This window comes from Pyxicephalus adspersus, chromosome 2, assembly GCF_032062135.1.
Source record: "Pyxicephalus adspersus chromosome 2, UCB_Pads_2.0, whole genome shotgun sequence".
Classification (NCBI taxonomy): domain Eukaryota; kingdom Metazoa; phylum Chordata; class Amphibia; order Anura; family Pyxicephalidae; genus Pyxicephalus; species Pyxicephalus adspersus.
This window is the reverse complement of record NC_092859.1, coordinates 7,176,750-7,200,240: the sequence shown is the minus strand read 5'-3', so window position 1 is coordinate 7,200,240 and position 23,491 is coordinate 7,176,750. Positions and strand designations below refer to the sequence as shown.

General features: G+C 41.2%; 10 non-coding genes across 10 annotated transcripts; all 10 read left to right on the top strand.

Moving 5' to 3' along the window:
* The first annotated feature begins 2,819 nt into the window (after positions 1–2,819).
* Positions 2,820–2,893, top strand: TRNAT-AGU (transfer RNA threonine (anticodon AGU)). Its single transcript has one exon. It is a non-coding gene; the product is annotated as a tRNA-Thr (tRNA).
* Positions 2,894–3,318: 425 nt separating this feature from the next.
* Positions 3,319–3,392, top strand: TRNAT-AGU (transfer RNA threonine (anticodon AGU)). Its single transcript has one exon. It is a non-coding gene; the product is annotated as a tRNA-Thr (tRNA).
* Positions 3,393–4,760: 1,368 nt separating this feature from the next.
* TRNAG-GCC (transfer RNA glycine (anticodon GCC)) lies at positions 4,761–4,831 on the top strand. The gene has a single exon. It is a non-coding gene; the product is annotated as a tRNA-Gly (tRNA).
* Positions 4,832–7,544: 2,713 nt separating this feature from the next.
* TRNAT-AGU (transfer RNA threonine (anticodon AGU)) lies at positions 7,545–7,618 on the top strand. Its single transcript has one exon. It is a non-coding gene; the product is annotated as a tRNA-Thr (tRNA).
* A 767-nt stretch (positions 7,619–8,385) lies between these two features.
* TRNAG-GCC (transfer RNA glycine (anticodon GCC)) lies at positions 8,386–8,456 on the top strand. Its single transcript has one exon. It is a non-coding gene; the product is annotated as a tRNA-Gly (tRNA).
* Positions 8,457–9,028: 572 nt separating this feature from the next.
* On the top strand, positions 9,029–9,099 carry TRNAG-GCC (transfer RNA glycine (anticodon GCC)). The gene has a single exon. It is a non-coding gene; the product is annotated as a tRNA-Gly (tRNA).
* A 3,515-nt stretch (positions 9,100–12,614) lies between these two features.
* Positions 12,615–12,688, top strand: TRNAT-AGU (transfer RNA threonine (anticodon AGU)). Its single transcript has one exon. It is a non-coding gene; the product is annotated as a tRNA-Thr (tRNA).
* A 919-nt stretch (positions 12,689–13,607) lies between these two features.
* Positions 13,608–13,678, top strand: TRNAG-GCC (transfer RNA glycine (anticodon GCC)). The gene has a single exon. It is a non-coding gene; the product is annotated as a tRNA-Gly (tRNA).
* Positions 13,679–15,812: 2,134 nt separating this feature from the next.
* TRNAG-GCC (transfer RNA glycine (anticodon GCC)) lies at positions 15,813–15,883 on the top strand. The gene has a single exon. It is a non-coding gene; the product is annotated as a tRNA-Gly (tRNA).
* A 2,244-nt stretch (positions 15,884–18,127) lies between these two features.
* Positions 18,128–18,201, top strand: TRNAT-AGU (transfer RNA threonine (anticodon AGU)). The gene has a single exon. It is a non-coding gene; the product is annotated as a tRNA-Thr (tRNA).
* Positions 18,202–23,491: the final 5,290 nt, after the last annotated feature.

Here is a 23,491-nt window from a genome sequence, read left to right as displayed (position 1 = left end):
TTACACACAGTGCCTCATATATCTTTTTTAAACACAGTGTCTCATACCTCTATATTACACACAGTGCCTGATACCTCTCTGTTACACACAGTGCCTCATGCCTATCTGTTACATACAGTGTCTCATACCTCTATATTACACACAGTGCCCCATACCTCTCTGTTACACACAGTGCCTCACATAGCTATATTACACACAGCACCATATACCCCTCTCTTACACACATTGCTTCAAATATCTATATTACACATAGTGCCTCATACCTCTCTGTTACACACAGTGCCTCATATATCTATATTACACACAGTGCCTCATCCCTCTCTATTACACACAGCACCATATACCCCTCTCTTACACACATTGCTTCATATATCTATATTACACATAGTGCCTCATACCTCTCTGTTACACACAGTGCTTCATATATTCTATATTACACACAGTGCCTCATACCTCTCTGCTACACAGTGTCCATTAGTGTCTATTACACTCTGGGTCTGAATAATGAAAGCTCTCAGAGACTGAAAAAGATATACTATCAAGGGATAACCTGGGTGATCCATCAAATATTTAGTTGGCAAATGTTTTTATTTCTGAACCAGATCCAATTCAAGTTTGCTGGATCACCCAGGTTATCACATAAAAGTCTCCAGTCTTTTAGAGATAATAAATCAGGCCCACTATGCCTCATACCTATCTGTTACATGCAGTGCCCCATACATCTCTGTTATACACTGTGCTTCATAGGTGCCCAAAAGTCAATGTTAAACACAGTACAATATGCTTCCCTGATGCGGTACCTCATGAAACATCAATTTTTTTACACATTTGCACACAGTGCAGAATTCATACAGGATACATGACAAAATTCTATTATAGAGAGAGCTTATTGCCTAATAGGAATGCATTAGTGGTTTAATAGTAGATACTTGCATGCCTCATGGGAGTTAAGCTACGTACACACTTCCAATAATTATCGTTGGTAAACGAACGACGAACGATCCTGCACGATATCGGCGAACGATCGTATAGCACATCTTTTACAGCACTTCATAAAAATAAACTTGCCTCACTATATACAAATAGGAGCCACATCACCTCCTGTGTTAGAAATCTCTATGTCACACCGTCAATGCTCCATACATTTCCATAGTTTAGAAGCCACACACAGAATACCTAAACTACCAACGGTTACAGAGATTCCTAAATGACAAGTAAAAAGGTGAGTTCAGGTACAAATGATCCAGGAGGGAACCCCCTCCCCCACACCAGTCCCATGGCCATCATTTCTGAGCTGCTGCTGAATGCTGTAATCATTTTCTGCTCCTGACATTCCTCCAGCAGATATTCTGTGTACAAGACTTTGGGAACCATACACCTAACAGTATAGCAGGATTTGTGAGTCAAATGTAAAAAAGTGAATGTGACACATCATCACTGTTCCATGCATAAGCCAAGCACTGAGCTGAACAGTAACCCAACTGCAATGGCAATGTAACCGCATGCAACACATGGTTCCTAATCACAGCTGGGAGTGCAGTTGGGGCTCAATATTCTGTTGTGGGTTAGTTGATCAAAGCGGCTGCGTAAAAAAACAGAAGTTTCTGAGTTTTTATCCGAGCTGTGCTTAGCTTGTTGAGCTTTTCCAGACAACAAATTCTCCCACTACCTCATCCCATAAACTGGAATTGGTATATAAAAATAATGAAAAGAGAGGAAAGTCCCCCCCTGTCTGGCACCATCATTTTATATAATATATAATGCAGAAAAAAATAGGAGGCACAGATTTTTTGTCACTCATCACTATCAACCCAATCTAATAGTAGCATTCATGCAAAGTTTCATGCAATAATATTTCACCCATGATTGATACAAGCAAATCACACATCCCAGTAGACCATCAATGGGTACTGACCTTGGTTGCAACCCCGTACAAGACATTGGGAACCATACACCTAACAGTATAGCAGGATTTGTGAGTCAAATGTAAATAAAGTGAATGTGACACATCATCACTGTTCCATGCATAAGCCAAGCACTGAGCTGAATAGTAACACAACTGCATTGGCAATGCAACTGCATGCACCAAATGGTTCCCAATCACAGCTGGGAGTGCAGTTGGGGCTCAATAATCTGTTGTGGATTTGTTGATCAAAGCAGCTGCTTAATGAACAGAAGTTTCTGAGTTTTTATGCTGAGTATTGTGCTTTAAAGCCAAGCTAAACCCTAATAATAAAGAATAACAATCAGGAAGGGCAAACCATAGGATAAACTTACCAGCGAGTTTACAATTTTATAGTAACGCTCATCGTTTTTGGCTCCTTTGTTGGTGCCGCCATTTTCACCTGGTTTTCCTCTGGGTTCTGTATCTTTAGACATGTGCACAGGAGTTCATTCATTCCTAGCCCTCAGGAGCAGGCCGGGATACCCAGCATCAGACACTGAACTGCTCATGCGTAGCTCAATGTTCAATGAGAGCAGGCAGATACGTTTATTGTATTGCAGAAGGGACATTGCCTGTTGCTTCTGCAATCATGAATCCGCCAGTTCACAATTTTTCCTCAGGATTGGTTACAGTCACTTGTCTGCCTACCAAACTGTCCTAATCTGTTTACTCATATATCATGTTTGTGAAGCTAAGTGGAACTAAAATATTTTGTGATCCTCTTTCTATAATATGACCTGTAAATCAGGCATCAAAGACTCTAGAGGTGTCAGAAATAGTAGCACAGAGCGTGGCAGTGGCAATTTTTGCTTCTAGACCAGTTCCTAAGACCATCCCATCTCCATAAATGGACATGTCACCACCCATAAAGCGTGGCGCTGTGGCTTAGTTGGTTAAAGCGCCTGTCTAGTAAACAGGAGATCCTGAGTTCGAATCTCAGCAGTGCCTGACTATTTTCCATCCTCTTGTCAACAAAGGCAGCAAGCATACAGTAACATGAAGTCTCACTTCTGTCATTTAACCACCTGGGCGGTTAGCCCGCGCCTGGTTCGGGGTAAGAAAACTTGCTACAATTGGTTACCCTGAACCAGGCGTGGGATAGCTGAAAATATAAACATGCGTTACAGTGCAATATGATTTTCATACAACATTGTATGACAATCAGATTACAACTGAAAAAAAATACTTACCTTGTCCCCGCAGCTCCTCCAGAGGCATCTGTCCTCTTCTGTCTTCATCCGGAGTGTGCAGTGACGATCTCTGGGGTTTCCGGAGATAGACAGCATGGCAGTGGCAGTTATCTCTCCTTGACCACGGTTCCATCTGTTGCCCTCCCATCTCCATAAATGGACATATCACCACCCACAAAGCGTGGCGCTGTGGCTTAGTTGGTTAAAGCGCCTGTCTAGTAAACAGGAGATCCTGAGTTCGAATCTCAGCAGTGCCTACATATTTTCCATTCTCTTGTTAACAAAGACAGCAAGCATACAGTAACATGAAGTCACACTTCTGTCTTTTCGGTGGGTAGAAAATAAGTTGCTTTCTTGTAAATGAAGACATAGAAAATCCTTCTCTGGTACCATCTTGGCCCCTCATTTTTGAGGTGTCTAACAGAAACGTGGACATATAGAAAAGAAGAAACATAAGCATATGGAATTTTTAAGGCCGTGAATACCATAAGAGATATTTAAATGTTATTTTATTAATACACAGATAAATATTTATAACAAAAAAGTAAAAAATATCTGTATTGCCTCTTTCACACACAGGAGGCAACAAAAATATATTAAAAATACATAGCGCTACATTCGTTTTGTAAATGTACATAGTATATACATTGTTTGATTGCCTTAGGGGAGCTAAAGTTTTTTCCAAATTAGACCTACGTGGGGCCTACAATCTGATTAGGATTCGCCAAGGGAATGAGTGGAAGACCGCCTTCAATACCCATGACGGTCACTATGAATACCTGGTAATGCCCTTTGGACTATGCAACGCTCCTGCAGTATTCCAGGAGTTTGTTAACGACATCTTCAGAGACTTCCTATATTCCTGTGTGGTAGTGTATCTTGATGATATTCTTGTTTTTTCTCCAGACCTGGCCCCTCACCGGAAGCAGGTTCATTTGGTCCTTCAAAGATTAAGGCAAAATCGCCTGTACGCCAAGTTTGAAAAATGTTCCTTTGAGAAATCCTCTATTCCATTCCTAGGATATATAATATCCGACACTGGTCTGCAGATGGATCCTGAGAAGCTGTCAGCAATCTTAAAGTGACCCCATCCGTCAGGTTTAAAAGCAATCCAGCGGTTCCTGGGATTTGCCAACTACTATCGCCAGTTCATACCGCATTCTCGTCCTTGACTGCTCCCATTTCCGCTTTGACCCGTAAGGGAGCAAACCCTAAGAATTGGACAGCAGAGGCTGAATCAGCCTTCCAAACGTTGAAACAGGCCTTCTCTGCGGCTTCAGTTCTCCATCGTCCTGATGCTAACAAGCAATTCTTCTTGGAGGTGGATGCATCGTCTCTTGGAGCGGGGCGGTGCTTTCACAAAAATCTTCTTGTCACTCAAGCTATGTTCAGACCTGCCTTGGGATCAAGTGATCCACTGTGGCTCCCAGTCGCTGAAACCTTGCCAGCTGCAAAGTTTCTGCAGAAATGGCAGCAGTGAGTGGTTTTGTATTGCTCACTGCCACCTCTATTCATACTCTATGGGGTACCACAGGTAAGAGCTATTAGCAATATCTTCATGGATACAATTAGTGGTACCCTGAGGTTACCTAGTTCCATAGATATGGTGAATTAGCCACATCAATGCATTGGTGGTTCAGTGGTAGAATTCTCGCCTGCCACGCGGGAGGCCCGGGTTCGATTCCCGGCCAATGCAATGTCTTTTACAGCAATTCACAAAAATAAACTTGCCTCACTATATACAAATGAAAGCCACATTACCATTCAAACCTCCTGTGTTTGAAACCTCTATGTCACACCATCAATGCTCCATACATTTCCATAGTTTAGAAGCCACACACAGAATACCAAAACTACCAATGATTACAGAAATTCCTAATTGACAAATGAAAAGGTGAGTTCAGGTATAAATGATCCAGGAGGGGACCCCGTACACCATTCCCATGGCAAATATTTCTGAGCTAGTGCTGAATGCTGTAATCAGTTTCTGCTCCTGACATTCCTCCAGCAGATATTCTGCGTACAAGACATTGGGAACCATACACCTAACAGTATAGCAGGATTTGTGAGTCAAATGTAAATAAAGTGAATGTGACACATCATCACTGTTCCATGTTTGAATTTCCCGCACACGCGCCAACGTCATCACGCACGGAGGGAGAAGAAGCCGGCCGGCTTTTTATTGTAAGCCGGCCGGCTTCTTCTTCCCGGAGAGGACACCCGACGCTGGAGGACGACGCTGGAACACGACCGATGGACGATTGCAACGGGACCAGGTAAGTGATCGATAAACCCGAACTTTTCTCACTTTTTATTTTCATACAGTGAGAAAAGTTCGGGTTTATCGATATTTGTAACTTTTTGAAGCCCGTACCAAGGTCGGGCTTAACGGTCGGGTGGTTAAATATATGGGATGGAGAGGAAAGTTCCTCCCTGTTGTTTTGAATAATAATATTATGATGTGAGACACAAAAAAAAGAGGCATTTCTTGTCACTCATCAGTATCCACCCAATCTAAAAGTAGTTTTCATGCAAAAATACTTCACCGAAGATTGATACAAACAAATCACGCATTCCAATAGACCACCAAGTACTGACCTTGGTTGCAACCCCAAGCTGACTTTGACTTTCTAAAAAAAGCCAAATTAAACCCAAATATATATTTGGGTTTATTATATATTTGGATTTTATATATATCTATATATAGGCATTCAGGAAAGTCCTTTAATACATGACCACTAAATCAGCCATCAAAGACTCTGGAGGCGTCAGGAATTGTAGTAGACAGCATGGCAGTGGCAGTTATCTCTCCTTGACCACAATTCCATGGGGGAGGAGGGTCACTTAAGTGTGGCAGTCTTTGTAATGTAGTGCCTTCTTACATTGGGGGTGTCAATGCCACATCATCACTTTGTTCTACCAAAGTATATTGTCTACATGATACCTTATGGTAAGAGCTTTATTATGTCACTCAAGCTAGGTTCAAACCTGCCTTGGGATTAGGTGATCCACTGTGGCTCCAAGTCACTGAAACCCTACCAGCTGAAAAGTCTCTGCAGATATGGCAGCAGTGAGTGGTTTTGTATTGCTCATTGCCACCTCTATTCATACTCTATGGGGTACCACAAGTAAAAGCTACTAACAGTATCTTCCCTGATACAATTAGTGGTACCCTGAGGTTACCTAGTTCCATAGATATGGTGAGCACATTCACATCAATGCTATTGGTGGTTCAGGTTTGATTCCTGGCCAATGCAAGATCTCTTACAGCACTTCACAAGAATAAACTTGCTACACTACATACAAATGGGAGCCACATCACCATTCAAACCTCCTGTGTTAGAAATCTATATCACACTATCAATGCTCCATACATTTGCATTGTTTGGAAGCCAGACACAGAATACCAAATCTAGCAATGGTTACAGAGATTCCTAAGTGAAAAGGTGAGTTCAGTTACAAATGATCCAGGAGGGGACCCCCTCCCCCACACTATTCCCATGGCCACCATTTCTGAGTTGGTATATAAAAATAATGAAAGAAGAGGAAAGTCCCCCCCCCCTTGTCTGGCATCATAATCTTATATGATATATGATGCAGAAAAAATAGGAGGCACAGATTTCTCGTCACTCATCAGTATCCACCCAATCTAATAGTAGCATTCATGCAAAGTTTCATGCAGTAATAAATCACCCATGATTGATACAAGCAAATCACACATCCCAAGAGACCATCAAAAGGTACTGACCTTGGCTGCAACCCCAACCTGACCGTATTGTGCTTTAAAGCCAAGCCTTAATAATATAGAATAGCAATCAGGAAGGGCAAACCATAGGATAAACTTACCAGCAAAATTACAATTTTTATAGTAACGCACATCAGTATTGGATCCTTTGTGGGTGCCACCATTTTCACCTGGTTTTCCTCTGGGTTCCATATCTTTAGACATGTGCATAGGAGTTTATTCATTACTAGCACTCAGGAGCAGGCCGGGATACCCAGCATCAGACACTGAACTGCTCATGCGTAGCTCAATGTTCATTGAGAGCACACAGATAAGTTTATTGTATTGCATAAGGTACATTGCCTGTTGCTTCTGCAATAATGAACCAGCCAGTTCACAATTTTTCACCAGGATTGTTTACCTGCACTTTAATCGAGTCTGCCACTTGTCTGCCAACCAAACTGTCTTAATCTGTTTACTCATATATCATATTTGTGTAGCTAAGTGGAACTAAAATATTTTGTCATCCTTTTTCTATAATATGACCTGTAAATCAGGCATCAAACACTCTAGAGGTGTCAGAAATAGTAGCACAGAGCGTGGCAGTGGCAATTTTTGCTTCTAGACCACAGTTACTAAGCCCATCCCATCTCCATAAATGGACATGTCTCCACCCATAAAGCGTGGCGCTGTGACTTAGTTGGTTAAAGCGCCTGTCTAGTAAACAGGAGATCCTGAGTTCGAATCTCAGCAGTGCCTGACTATTTTCCATCCTCTTGTCAACAAAGACAGCAAGCATACAGAAACATGAAGTCTCACTTCTGTCATTTAATAGGGTGGGTAGAAAATAAGTTGCTTTATTGTAAATAAAGACGTGAAAAAATCCTTCTCTTGTGCCATCTTGGCCCCCCATTGTTGAGGTGTCTAACAGAAAGTGGACATGTCTCTGCCCTGTCCATGTCAGTTTAGCATCTTGTTCCATTGGTGGCCAGTTTAGTGCCTTCTTCTATTACGGCGGGTCAGATATTGTCTTCTTTTCTTCCACTGGGGGTCAGTATTAGGATTTTTTTCTATTGGGGGGGAGGGGGGATGTAGCGTTTTCTTCCATTGGGGTTCACGTTAGTGTCTTCTCCGCATGGCGGTCAATTTAGTGGATTTTATTGGCAGTCATTGTAGTGCATTCTTACATTGGGGGTGTCAATGCCACATCATCACTTTGTTCCACACAAAGTATATTTTCTACATGATACTTTATGGTAAGAGCTTTATTATGTCACTCAAGCAATGTTCAGACCTGCCTTGGGATCAAGTCATCCAATGTTGCTCCCAGTCGCTAAAACCTTGCCAGCTGCAAAGTCTCTGCAGAAATGGCAGCAGTGAGTGATTTTGTATTGCTCACTGCCACCCCTATTCATACTCTATGGGGTACCACAGGTAAGAGCTATTAACAGTATCTTCATGGATACAATTAGTGGTACCCTGAGGTTACCTAGTTCCATACATATGGTAAATTAATCCTCATCAATGCATTGGTGGTTCAGTGGTAGAATTCTCGCCTGCCACGCGGGAGGCCCGGGTTCGATTCCCGGCCAATGCAATATCTTTTACAGCACTTCATAAAAATAAACTTGCCTCACTATATACAAATAGGAGCCACATCACCTCCTGTGTTAGAAATCTCTATGTCACACCTCATGATAACTGGGTTGAGTTATTACCTTGGGCTGAGTTTTCATACAATAATCATGTCAGTGAGTCATCCAAGAAATCGCCATTTTTTATTGTTTATGGCCAACAACCAAATATCCCACTCCCGGTGTCCTCTTCTTCTGGTATTCGGTCAATGCCACATCATTACTTTGTTCTACACAAAATATATTGTCTACATGATACTTTATGGTAAGAGCTTTATTATGTCACTCAAGCTAGGTTCAAACCTGCCTTGGGATTAGGTGATCCACTGTGGCTCCAAGTCGCTAAAACCCTGCCAGCTGAAAAGTCTCTGCAGAAATGGCAGCAGTGAGTGGTTTTGTATTGCTCATTGCCACCTCTATTCATACTCTATGGGGTACCACAAGTAAAAGCTACTAGCAGTATCTTCCCTGATACAATTAGTGGTACCCTGAGGTTACCTAGTTCCAAAGATATGGTGAATTAATCCTCGTCAATGCATTGGTGGTTCAGTGGTAGAATTCTCGCCTGCCACGCGGGAGGCCTGGGTTCGATTCCCGGCCAATGCAATAACTTTTACAGCACTTCACAAAAATAAACTTGCCTCACTATATACAAATGAAAGCCACATCACCATTCAAACCTCCTGTGTTGGAAATCTCTATGTCACAGATATTCTGTGTACAAAACATTGGGAACCATACACCTAACAGTATAGCAGGATTTGTGAGTCAAATGTAAAAAAGTGAATGTGACACATCATCACTGTGGCCAACAACTGTATCCCAACTGCAATGGCAATGCAACTGCCAGTTATATTTTGTGCTTCTAGAAAAGCAATGCATGAAGTATATTGCTATAAATCTACGTGTCCTGGTAATATTAAACGTACTCCTCAATTTAGAAAAATCCAAAGCCACATCACCAATGAAACCTCCTGTGGTAGAAATCTGTATGCCACATCAGCAATGCACCAGACAGCCAACACAAAATATTACATAGATCAGAACTGGCAATATGAACAAGGATTCCTATTTCACAAATTAAAAGGTTTTCAGTTACAAATGGAGAGCCTGCTCCCAACATTACCATGGCCATCATTTCTGAACTGCAGACCTTACAGTGCTGGAGGATTTTTTGTGAATGATTCACTGACAAAGTCAAATGTAAAAAAGTGAATGTGATCCATCATCACTTTTGCTTGCTTTGTCCTTGTGTTTGCCAGTTTCCACAGAAGGAAAAGCATCTGTGCAGCCAGAACTGACTTCCCACCTCTAGGAGATGCACCATAAACTAATGGCAATAGCAACCCCACTGCAGGCACCACAGCTGGAAGTGCAGTTGCTGTTCAATAATATGTTGTGGTTTAGTTGATCAAAGTAGATGCGTAATAAACAGAAGATCCTGAGTTTATATGTCAGCTGTGTCTAGCTTGTTGAGCTTTTCCAGACAACAAATTCCAAAAAATTAGAAACCTCCAACCACCCCATCCCAGAAACCAAAATCTGTATTTAAAGATATGGGATGGAGAGGAAAGTTCCTCCCTGATGTTGTGAATAATAATATTATGATGTGAGACACAAAAAAGGAGGCATTTCTTGTCACTCATCAGTATCCGCCCAATCTAAAAGTAGTTTTCATGCAAAAATACTTCACCGAAGATTGATACAAGCAAATCATGCATTCCAATAGACCACTAAGTTCTGACCTTGGTTGCAACCCCAAGCTGACTTTGACTTTCTACAAAGCCAAATTAAACCCAAATATTTATTTGGGTTTAATATATATATATATATATATATATATATATATATATATATATATATATATAGTACAAGACATTGGGAACCATACACCTAACAGTATAGCAGGATTTGTGAGTCAAATGTAAATAAAGTGAATGTGACACATCATCACTGTTCCATGCATAAGCCAAGCACTGAGCTGAACAGTAACCCAACTGCAATGGCAATGTAACTTCCAGTTATACTTTGTGCTTCTAGAAAAGCAATGCATGAAGTATATTGCTTTTATTACAATGGAGCATCTGCAGATTTGACAGTGGGTGGCAATATAGTGTATTACCTCTATTCATAACTCTATTCTATACCTCTATAGTGCTGCCACGTGTAGAAACTTCTTGTAGAAACTACTTGCTGCCACATGTAAAAAATACCTGTCCCTGAGACAGCGGTTCTCTGGCATGAAGACGTTGTCACAGATCCCCAGCGATCTGTGCCCTCTTCAATGTCACCCACCTTGCACTTCATTACTGCCAGCACCAACTCTGCTCAGGGATCACCTCCTCTGCTCACTTCCTGGTCCAGGTAATTTGATTCCCTTTCAACGGCTCTCTTACCTCAGGAGACTGGATTGATCCACAGATAACACTTCACCTGCTGCTGAAGATGTCAACTCCACCTACCTCTGGTCTCCACTACCCCTCTGGTGGTAAGGTAGGATACCTGCAGGTCACATGGCCTCCATCCATCACATGACCTGCCCTATAAAAGGAAGGGACTGGAAACTGGATGTTGCCTGAACAAGTTCTCTTTGGCTCTCATTCCAGGTTCCAGTTATACATGTCTGTGGCTGCTGTTTCTGATTCTCGTGTGTACAGACCCCAGGTTGACCTTTGACTATTCCTGTTTGCCCCCTACCTTAGATGTGCATTTCAAGCCATGTGACTGTCATTTTTAGTTTTGATTTCTAAAAATATTCTCTGTCAAGGCCGAAAGCAATCATTATTGTCTGTCCAAACAGAAGGCATGCAGTGTATTGACCCGCGACTCTGTCCAAGATTTTAATTTTGGTCCACTGTGCATTTGAGTTTGACACCCCTGGTCTAGCAGATCAGTAAATTTGTGTCCTCCACCAACTCTGGAACTCCATCTGTATATCTAACACTGGTTAGTGTAGATGAGACATCAAAAAGTCTAAGAGGTATCAAAATCAAAACAGCATGGAGGTGTTTGGATTTCATAAAGACTTATGATGTTATAAAATGTTCTCAAATCTAACCAACAAAGGCTCAATTTTGATAAGTTGTTAATATTTGTGATATTCAACACAAAAAAGTTATGAGAGGTGCTACCCTAAGCACTAATAAACTTGCCTCACTACATACACACCATTCCCATGGCCATCATTTCTGAGCTACTGCTGAATGCTGTAATCATTTTCTGCTCCTTGGGAACCATACACCTAACAGTATAGCAGGATTTGTGAGCCAAATGTAAATAAAGTGAATGTGACACATCATCACTGTTCCATGCATAAGCCAAGCACTGAGCTGAACAGTAACCCAACTGCAATGGCAATGCAACTGCATGCAACAAATGGTTCCCAATCACAGCTGGGAGTACAGTTGGGGCTCAATAATCTGTTGTGGGTTAGTTGTTCAAAGCAGCTGCTTAATGAACAGAAGTTTCTAAGTTTTTATGCTGAGTATTGTGCTTTAAAGCCAAGCTAAACCTTAATATTAAAGAATAACAATCAGGAAGGGCAAACCATAGGATAAACTTACCAGCGAGTTTACAATTTTATAGTAACGCTCATCGTTATTGGGTCCTTTGTTGGTGCCGCCATTTTCACTTGGTTTTCCTCCGGGTTCCGTATCTTTAGACATGTGCACAGGATTTCATTTATTCCTAGCCCTCAGGAGTAAGCTGGGATACCCAGCATCAGACACTGAACTGCTCATGCATAGCTCAATGTTCGTTGAGAGCAGGAAGATAAGTTTATTTTATTGCAGAAGGGACATTGCCTGTTGCTTCTGCAATAATGAACCCGCCAGTTCACAATTTTTTCCCAGGATTGGTTACCTGCACTTTAATCAGGTCACTTGTCTGCCAACCAAACTGTCCTAATCTGTTTACTCGTATATTATATTTGTGTAGCTAAGTGGAACTAAAATATTTTGTGATCCTCTTTCTATAATATGACCTGTAAATCAGGCATCAAAGACCCTAGAGGTGTCAAAAATAGTAGCACAGAGCGTGGCAGTGGCAATTTTTGCTTCTAGACCACAGTTCCTATGACCATCCCATCTCCATAAATGGACATGTCTCCACCCATAAAGTGTGGCGCTGTGGCTTAGTTGGTTAAAGCGCCTGTCTAGTAAACAGGAGATCCTGAGTTCGAATCTCAGCAGTGCCTGACTATTTTCCATCCTCTTGTCAACAAAGGCAGCAAGCATACAGTAACATGAAGCCACACTTCTGTCCTATAACTGGGTGGGTAGAAAATAAGTTGCTTTCTTGTAAATGAAGACGTGAAAAAATCCTTCTCTTGCCCCCCCCATTGTTGAGGTGTCTAAAAGAAAGTGGACATGTCTTTGCTGGCAGCTGGACACACTTTCCCAACACTTCCCTGTCCCAATTCTTGCTAAGATGTCCCTGCTGGTTATTTTCATATACCTTATATTTTATTAGTTTTGTAGTATAGGGAGGGATGCTATTGTCCTTATTGCTATATCAATAGGGCATAGTCATGCCTTGTTCATGTTGCCCTGTCCATGTCAGTTTAGTGTCTTGTTCCATTTGTGGCCAATTTAGTGCCTTCTTCTATTACGGGTCAGCTATTGTCTTCTCTTCTTCCACTGAGGGTCAGTATTAAGATTTTTTTTCCATTAGGGGGGGGGTGTAGTGTTTTCTTCTATTGGGGTCCATTTTAGTGTCTCCTCCGGATGGGGGTCAATTTAGTGGATTTTATTGGCAGTCATTGTAGTGCCTTCTTACATTGAAGGTGTCAATGCCACATGATCACTTTGTTCTACACAAAGTATATTGTCTACATGATACTTTATGGTAAGAGCTTTATATGTCACTCAAGCTATGTTCTGACCTGCCTCGGGATCAAGTGATCCACTGTGGCTCCCAGTCGCTGAAACCTTGCCAGCTGCAAAGTTTCTACAGAAATGGCAGCAGTGAGTGGTTTTGTATTGCTCACTGCCACCCCTATTCATACTCTATAGGGTACCACAGGTAAGAGCTATTAGCAGTATCATCCCTGATACAATTAGTGGTACCCTGAGGTTACCTAATTCTATAGATATGGTGAAATAATCCTCATCAATGCATTGGTGGTTCAGTGGTAGAATTCTCGCCTGCCACGCGGGAGGCCCGGGTTCGATTCCCGGCCAATGCAATAACTTTTACAGCACTTCACAAAATAAACTTGCCTCACTATATACAAATGAAAGCCACATCACCATTCAAAACTTCTGTGTTGGAAATCTTTATGTCACACCATCAAAGCTCCATACATTTCCATAGTTTAGAAGCCACACACAGAATACCAAAACTAGCAATTGTTACAGAGATTCCTAATTGACAACTGAAAAGGTGAGCCAGTTACAAATGATCCAGGAGGGGACCCCGTAGACCATTCCCATGGCCATCGTTTCTGAATGTTGTAATCATTTTCTGCTCCTGACATTCCTACAGCAGATATTCTGTGTACAAGACATTGGGAACCATACACCTAACAGTATAGCAGGATTTGTGAGTCAAATGTAAATAAAGTGAATGTGACACATCATCACTGTTCCATGCACCTGGGCGGTTAGCCCGCGCCTGGTTCGGGGTAAGAAAACTTGCTACAATTGGTTACCCTGAACCAGGCGTGGGATAGCTGAAAATATAAACACGCGTTACAGTGCAATCCGATTTTCATGCATTGTATGACTTACAACTGAAAAAAAAATACTTACCTTGTCTCCGCAGCTCCTCCGGAGACGTCTGTCCTCTTCTGTCTTCATCCGGCGTGTGCAGTGACGATCTCCGGGGTTTCCCGGTGACGTCGCTGCAAGCGTCGTTGCGGGCGGGAATTTCAAATAACTTTGTATTGAACTCAAAAAAGTTGTATTGAGTCCAATACAAAGAAATCTTTATATAATATATATATAATTGTATTATATATATATTATATAAGCTACTGTACAGTTACATTGCACTATAATATTTTTTAAAGATTTTTTTCTTTATAATGTTTTATAAAAAAAATTTTTAAATTTTAATAATAAATTTAATAAATTTTGGACACATTTCGGTGAGTCATGCCTAAGAATTATAGCCTACAATCTAAAATAAATTTCCATGCAAAAAATGTTTTTTGTTTTTTTTTTGCATGGAAGTATGGAAAGAATTAGAACACCCATTCCTGATGATGTCACTGCATACGTCCATCAACGGGGATCGTAGCGGGAAATTCAAATATTTTTCATTGGATTCAGTACAAAGTCCTGTATCTATTCCAATACAAATAATACAAAATATATTTATGTGATTTTGTCTATAGGTATGTGACGTTGGACTGTTTTAAAATTCACCACACCAGGGAGTGTATATATAGTATACCGAATTATTGCATTTTCAGTATTTTTTATTTATTTATGCAATCTTGTTTAAGCTGATTTTTGTGTTTTGTATTTAATTTTAATATTAAAGTTTTTTTTTTTTTTTTACATGATTGTGTATTTTAAACTTTATTATATTCAGGATATCTACTAGACCCTTGTTCGGACATATTTCTGTGAGTTACAGGTCTACAATTAAAAAAAAAAAATTCATGAAAAACAGTGTACCGCTTTTGGTACAGAAATCGAGACATCAGTGAAATGCCCAGGTGGTTAATAGGGTGGGTAGAAAATAAATTGCTTTCTTGTAAATAAAAACGTGAAAAAAACCTTCTCTTTTGCCATCTTGGCCCCCCATTGTTGAGGTGTCTAACAGAAAGTGGACATGTCTTTGCTGGCAACTGGACACACTTTCCCAACACATCCATGTCCCAATTCTTGATAAGATGTCCCTGCTGGTTATTTTCATATACCTTAAATTTTATTAGATTTGTAATATAGAAGGGATGTTATTGCCCTTATTGTTATATCAATAAGGCATTGTAATGCCTTATTCATGTTTTCCTGTCCATGTTAGTTTAGTGTCTTGTTCCATTGGTGGTCAGTTTAGTGCCTTCTTCTATTAAAGGTATATTGTCTATATGATACTTTATGGTAAGAGCTTTAATTTGTCACTCAAGCAATGTTCAGACCTGCCTTGGGATCAAGTGATCCAATGTTGCTCCCAGTCGCTGAAACCTTGCCAGCTGCAAAGTCTCTGCAGATATGGCAGCAGTGAGTGTTATTGTATTGCTCACTGCCACCCCTATTCATACTCTATGGGGTACCACAGGTAAAAGCTATTAGCAGTATCTTCCCTGATACAATTAGTGGTACCCTAAGGTTACCTAATTCCATAGATATGGTGCAGTAATCCACAGCAATGCATTGGTGGTTCAGTGGTAGAATTCTCGCCTGCCACGCGGGAGGCCTGGGTTTGATTCCCGGCCAATGCAAGAAATTTTACAGCACATCACAAGAATAAACTTGCCTCACTACAAGCAAAGAGAAGCCACATAAGCAAACTACCTATGGATTAAATCTGTGTGTTGCACCATCAATGCACCATACATTCCCATAGGTTAGAAGCCAGAAACAGAATACTGCACTGTAGACCAAAACTGGGAACAGTAACAGAGATTCCTAATTCATGGTTAAAATGGTGAGTTCAGTTACAAATGATCTAAGAGCCCCCATTCCCATAGCCTTTTTTTTTGAACTGTAATCATTTTCTGCTCCTGACATTCCTCCAGCAGATTTCCTTTGTACAAGACATTGGGAATCACATAACAAATGGAAGTCAAATGTAAATCAAGTGAATGTGACTCATCATCCTAATTGACAACTGAAAAGGTGAGCTCAGTTACAAATGATCCAGGAGGGGACCCCGTAGACCATTCCCATGGCCATCGTTTCTGAATGTTGTAATCATTTTCTGCTCCTGACATTCCTACAGCCGATATTCTGTGTACAAGACATTGGGAACCATACACCTAACAGTATAGCAGGATTTGTGAGTCAAACGTAATTAAAGTGAATGTGACACATCATCACTGTTCCATGCATAAGCCAAGCACTGAGCTGAACAGTAACCCAACTGCAATGGCAATGTAACTGCCAGTTATATTTTGTGCTTCTAGAAAAGGAATGCATGAAGTATATTGCATTTATTAAAATAACAGCATCTGCAGATTTGACAGTGGGTGGCTATATAGTGTATTACTCCTATTCATACTCTATAGGGCTGCCACGTGTAGAATCTACTTGTAGTGTCTCCCTGAGACAGCTGTTCCCTGGCATGAAGAAGTTGTCACAGATCCTCGCAGCACCCGGCGATCTGTGCCCTCTTCAGGGTCACCCACCTTGCTCTCCATTGCTGCCAGCACCAACTCTGCTCAGGGATCACCTCCTCTGCTCACTTCCTCGTCCAGGTAATTTGATTCCCCTTCAGCTGTTCTCTTACCTCAGAAGACTGGAGTGATCTACAGATTCACTTCAACTGCTGCTGAAGATGTGAACTCCACCTACCTCTCGTCTCCTGTACTCCCTCTGGTGGTAGGGTAGGTTACCTGCAGGTCACATGGCCTCTATCCATCACATGACCTGCCCTATAAAAGGAAGGGACTGGAAACTGGAAGTTGTCAGAACAAGTTCTCTTTGGCTCTCATTCCAGGTTCCACTTGTACCTGTCTGTGGCTGCTGTTTCTGATTCTCTTGTGTACCGACCCCGGCTTGACCTTTGACTATTCCTGTTTTCCCCCTACCTTGACCTTTGGCTTCTCTGACCATGCTCCTGTCTCTTGTTCCTGCACCATGCTTTATTCCTGTCTGTCAGCAGTCACCAGCCTCTGTGTGCAGGGGGGCCAAAACCTGGCAACAGCCCGCGGCATAACATCCTCACCTCTAGAGGCTCTGGAGAAGACTGGGCTGTTGCTTAGACTTTGCACCCCATGCACATCTCTGTCAATTGGGCTGGTGACACGGAGGGTCCCCCATCCCGCCCTGTAGACTGTCATTTTTAGTTCTAATTTCTAAAAATATTCTCTGTCAAGGCCGCAAACTTCAATATTTAAAACCTGTGACCAGAAAGGACCATTGTTATTCATAAGACAAGCAATGTCTCTTCTGCGAAAAAATAAACTTATCTACATGATCACAATTCATTGATAGCACTCACTTGCCCTTGCTCCATTATGGGTGCCGCCATCCTATCCTGGTCTTCGTCTGGGTTCCGTATCTTTAGACATGTGCACAGGAGTTCATTCATTCCTAGCACTCAGGTGCAGGCCGGGATACCCAGCATCAGACACTGAACTGCTCATGCATAGCTCAATGTTCATTGAGAGCAGGCAGATAGGTTTATTTTATTGCAGAAGGGACTTTGCCTGTTGCTTCTGCAATAATGAACCAGCCAGTTCACAATTTTTTCACAGGAATGTTTAGCTGCACGTTTATCAAATCACTTGTCTGCCAATCAAACTGTCCTAACCTGCTTACTCCTATATTATATTTGTGTACCTAAGTAGAACTAAAATGTATCGTTGTCCTTTTTCTATGGCTTGACCTGTAAATCAGGCATTAAACTTTAGGGCATTAGGGACAGTGGCAGGCAGCATAGAAGTGGCAATTCTTGCTTCATGACCACAGTTCCTATGATCAGCCCATCTCCATAAATGGACATGTGACCACCCATGAAGAGTGGCGCTGTGGCTTAGTTGGTTAAAGCGCCTGTCTAGTAAACAGGAGATCCTGAGTTCGAATCTCAGCAGTGCCTAATTATTTTCCACCATCTTGTTAAAGGCAGCAAGCATACAGTAAGATTCAAACACACTTCTGTCTTTTAAATTGCGTGGGTAGAAAGTAAATTGCTTTCTTGTAAATGGAGACATGGAAAATCCTTCTCTGGTGACATCTTGCCCCCCCTATTGGGAGTTTAGTAATTTCTAACTTGCTAAGCAGATGGAAATGTGGGCAAGGTCTTCCCATCACCCGATACACTTCCTCAACACCTCTCTCCTTTTGTTATACTTCTTTTTCACTGACCCTTCCTCTGTCTTTAGCCCATAATTGCTTATAATTTAGAGGTTCCTCACCAGGATCTATCCCTCTTCGCTTCTCAAATGACCCTCTTTTTGGTATGATACAAACTTATAACTTATCTTCCAAAAAATTTTTATTTTTCCCAATTTTTAACAACTTATTCCGGATAGTCAAAATATCACCCAGCAAAGTTAAGTATTTTCTAGCTAAGCAGATTTTTGAAGTTCTCAGCCCCTTTTCTGGTTTCACAATGACCTCTTGCTGCAGAGGTGTCAGACAGAAGTGTGGATATGTTCTTAGCATCACCTAGACACACTTCTATGACACTCCTAACTTTTTTTTATGCTTCTTTTTGATTTACTCTCCATCAGGTCCATACCTTGTAATGGCCCCTAGTTTGGAGTTTCCTCCTCAAGAATCTGTTGGTACCTTTTTGCTCCTCAAATAATCCTCTCTTTGGAGTCCGCTGACTCCAAAATACAGAGGCTATTCCTTACTTATCTTGTTTGATCACAGTTTGATTTTTGAAATGTTTGTATCCTTTACTACTCCAGACTCTCTCATCCCTAAGTTTCAAGGATCTAGCTCATATTTAGATCTCCTCCAACATTTCAAATGGTCTTCGTTCTTCCTACTCCCACGCATCCTAGTTGACCATCAATAGGTGGTGACCTTGGTCACAATTCCAACCTGCACTTTAAGCCAATCACTTGTTTGTCTAGAAACCCATCTTGACCTTTTTACGTGTCTATTATCCGAGTGATGGGTGAGCTTGGTGTAGATGGCAGTGTGGCAGTGGTGGCAATCTGTGTGTATCTATGTAATGGATGAACCAAAAGATCTTCATTCCATTTCTTCAAGATGACTATTAATGGAGTTATCAAAGATTCTAGATATGTCAGGAACTGTGGAACTGTGGCAGGCAGCATAGTAGTGGCAGTTCTACCCCCTTGACCACAGTTCCTATGACCATCTCCATGAATGGACACCTGACTTGTAGAGAGCCACTAAAGACTCCAGAGTTGTCAGAAGCAGTAGATGGCAGTGTGGCAGTGGTGGCACTGTCTCTGTAAGCATAGTTTCGATGACCATCCCAGCTCTCTAAATGGTCACCTGACCATTGGTAAAATTTGGTCCTGTGGCTTAGTTGGTTAAAGTGCCTGTCTAGTAAATAGGACATTCTGAGTTTGAATCTCAGTAGTGCCTACCTATTTTCAACCTCTTGATTACAAATATATCCTAGAGCAGTGGTTGCTAACTAATGGTCCGCAGCTCTGGCCAGTGTCAGGAGAAGGACAATGTCTCTCGTATGGATCGCAGGCTCAGGGCGTCTCTGGACACAACCTGCCCACTCCCCCAGTTTAGTGGCCCGTAGTTTTGAAGAGGTTGAACACCATTGTCCTAGAGGACGAAAAGATTCAGGCACAGTTTTGTTCTTTTAAAATGTTCTACTCTAAGACTTCTCCTGATGCCACTTTCACATTCTAGACCCTTCTCAGATCCCATGCTATAGAGGTGTTAGACAGAAGTGTGGTCATTTCCTTGTGGTCACCTGGACAAACTTTCCTGACAATTCTTTTCTTTTTTTGCAGCTGGTTGATGTACTGTCCAACATTCCACATCAACAAAAGGAAGTTTCCCAATTTTAGATGAGACATTCATGACTACAGAAGGATAAGAGGGATGCTATTTATTTTCAAATCTGTTTGAATAGTTTGATCTATTCCATAAAAATTTATAGAACATAGGACTTTATCAATCACTAAAATCACTTTAAAATCACTTTAAATAGAAAGTATTAAATACAATTTATACAAGCAAAGCAAACATCCTAAAAGTCACCGAAAAGGTACTAACCTCGGTTGTAACCCCTCCCTGACCTTGATACCAGTCACTTGTTTGTCTACCAACCTGTCTTAACCTATGATGATAGTTGGGTGTACTAAAATTATCTTCATTACAATCTTATGGCATGACCTGTATAGTCCTCAAAGACCCCACCGGGACAAAAGCAGGTGTTGTTGAGATTGTGGAACAGTGACCAAATGACCATCCAGATCCATACCTGGACACCTGCAGTGCATTACTGTGTTAATTGTGCACATCAATCCTTCCAATGAGGGGAGCAAGGATGGGGTAAATGCTGGTGGTATATTATATAAGGATTTCTTTGTATTGGATTCAATACAGCTTTTTTGCACTCGCACTCGCCGGGAGAAGAAGCAAGAGAGAGGACGTGTCCGGAGAAGCTGCGGGGAGAAGGTGAGTATTTTTTTTTAGAGATCAGAACAGAACAGAACAGATCATCACAGCGGGGACCAGGTAAGTTAATGCATTTAACCACCCGACAAAAGTTCGGGTTTACTGATTTTTGCAATTTTTTTTACCCTGAACCAAGGCCGGGTTTAATGGTCGGGTGGTTAATCTGCCTTGACCTGTTTGCATTTGTATTATCTGTGATGGGTGAGCTACAAATAGAAGCAGTAGATGGCAGTGGTGGTATATGGTGGTACTCTCTCTCTAAGAAATTCTTCCAATGACCGTTCCAGCATCATAAATGGACACCTGACCACAGGTGCAACGTGGCGCTGTGGCTTAGTTGGTTGAAGCACCTGTCTAGTAAACAGGAGATCCTAAGCTTGAAATACAGCAGTGCCTTGGTCTTTTTAACCTCTTGATTACAAATGTGTCCTCAAGGACAATAGGGTTCAGCCATACGTCTCTCATTTTAACAATTGGTTGATCTACTCTCCAGGGTTCGTAGGTGGACATGTGACGTGAAGGTCAGGGTGGGGAGATTCAACCAAGCTTGGTACCTATTTGTGTTGTACTGGAGTATGTGATTTGCTTGCATCAAATGGTGGTGTAGAAGTTACTCTTAGATTAGGTGCCTACTGGTGGGTTTTGGGAAACATTTGCTTCCTTCTTCTGTGTCGCACATCATATAATATCAAAATACAAGATAAGGGATGAAAGCTTTCATTTTTATCCCAATGGGCATCAGATTGTTTCCTGAATTATTCTCCTCAAAGCCTGGTCTAACGGGGAGTTTTTAGGAATGAACTAGGTTGGACGTCACCTACCTAAATTTTATTGTCTGAAAAATGTAAAAGTTAGGTTCTCAGGATCTTCTGTTAACTAGAAAGATGCTTCAACCAACTAAACCACAAAACCCTGAAATGTGGTGTTCTTTGGGACTGGGTTTTAACTCCACTCAACATATAGAATAAGGCTCATTTCTAAGTCAAAAGGATTGCCTGTGGCACCAAATCTACTGAAATACAAGTGGCACCATCTGGTTAATGAGTGAAAGGAACACTTGGTGGCATGGGATAGTATAGGCTTGGATGGTCAACCAGTTCCTAGGCAGTCAGTGTAGCTCTAGATGAGGCATCAAAGACTTCAGAGGTGTCAAAACAGAAGGTAGCATGACAGTGTTGGAAATTTTGTTCTTGTCCACAATTTTTCTGACCATCTCAGGACCATAAATAAAGGAGCAGTTGGCTCCCCATTTGGCAGCTTTGTGTTAAGTCCACACATTTCCCTGTGAACTATCCAACTCATGAGATCTCATGGTTTGGGCACCGACTGTTCACACTTGGCAGAGGTATGTGGAGGTGTAATAGGAGTAAAAATGTGAATGAAACGAACATTAACCAATTGTCCACACTTTCTGCCTTGGTCCTGAGAGTAACATTCTCCTCCTTATACATTTTAAAGTTTACAGGTCATTAACCATGTGAAGGGAAAATCTTAAATAATGAGTTCAGTTTAAGCACCACATTGTACAAAGGACAAAATTGTTATAGAGAGAATTCAAAAACTGGAAATTAAGGAAGGAACAATTTTTACTTTCTGAAAATTAAGGTAAAAATTGGTAAATTTCTGTAAATGTTTGCCATTTTGGAAAATTGTTTTACAGTTAATCAGTTTTAAATAACAGTTTTAATGTACAGAAGCTCCTTTCAGCTAACCTTTAATCATTTATTGTATTGGTGTAATTGGTGCTCCATTTCGTTCGACATTAAAATGCTGCTTCTGCCTTCTCAGACACCTAGGGCAATCGCATGGTGTCTGGGAGAGAAACCTTAGCTCTATACGAGTTCTGAATAAGAAGCTGAGTCTACATATGCATGCTTGATATTTGTGGCCCAAGAAAATCAGGAAATTTATTTCCTTGTGATATTATTCTAACATGCATAAAGTTGTTACATCTTACACACCTGCAAGTTAACGGACCATCAAGATAACTCATAGACAAAACACAGGTGCTAGAAAATAATCCAGAAAACAATGGTCATCTTCTCAAACCTTTCTGGTTTTTGTTCATTTATTGTGATGTAAAAAGCACTAATGTAAGCCACAAAGTGGAGCTGAGTAATTTCTAGCTTGCTAAGCAGATGTTTGAAGTTCTCAGACCCCTTTCTGGTGTCACCGAGACCCCCTGTTGAAGAGGTGTTAGATAGAAGTGTGGACAAGTCCTTACCATCTCCTAGACACACTTCCCCAACACCTCTCTCCTTTTGTTATACTTCTTTTATTGACCCTTCTTTAGGTCCATAGCTGGAGTCTTTGTCCTTCCTTGCTCCTCAAATAACCATCTGATGAAACAAACTTATAATGTATCCTCCAATAGGTTATTATTATTTTCCCAATTTTTAATCACTTCTTCTGTATAGTCAAAAAATCATTGATGAACCACCTTGTTAAGTAGACCTTTGAAGTTCTCAGAGCCCTTTCTGGTGTCACCATGACCCCCTGCTGTAGAGGTGTCAGATAGAAGTGTGGACAAGCCATAAACATCACCTAGACACACTTCCCTGATACTTCTCCCCTTTTGTTATACTTCGTTTTTATTTAATCCCCATCACACCTATAACTACTAATGGTCTCTAATTTAGAGGTTCCTCATCAGGAATCTCTTGGCCCTTCTTTGCTCCTTAAATGGCTCTCTTTTTGTTTTAATTCAGACAAACTTACAACTTATCCTCCAAAACATTGTTAATATTTTTCTCAGTTTTTAA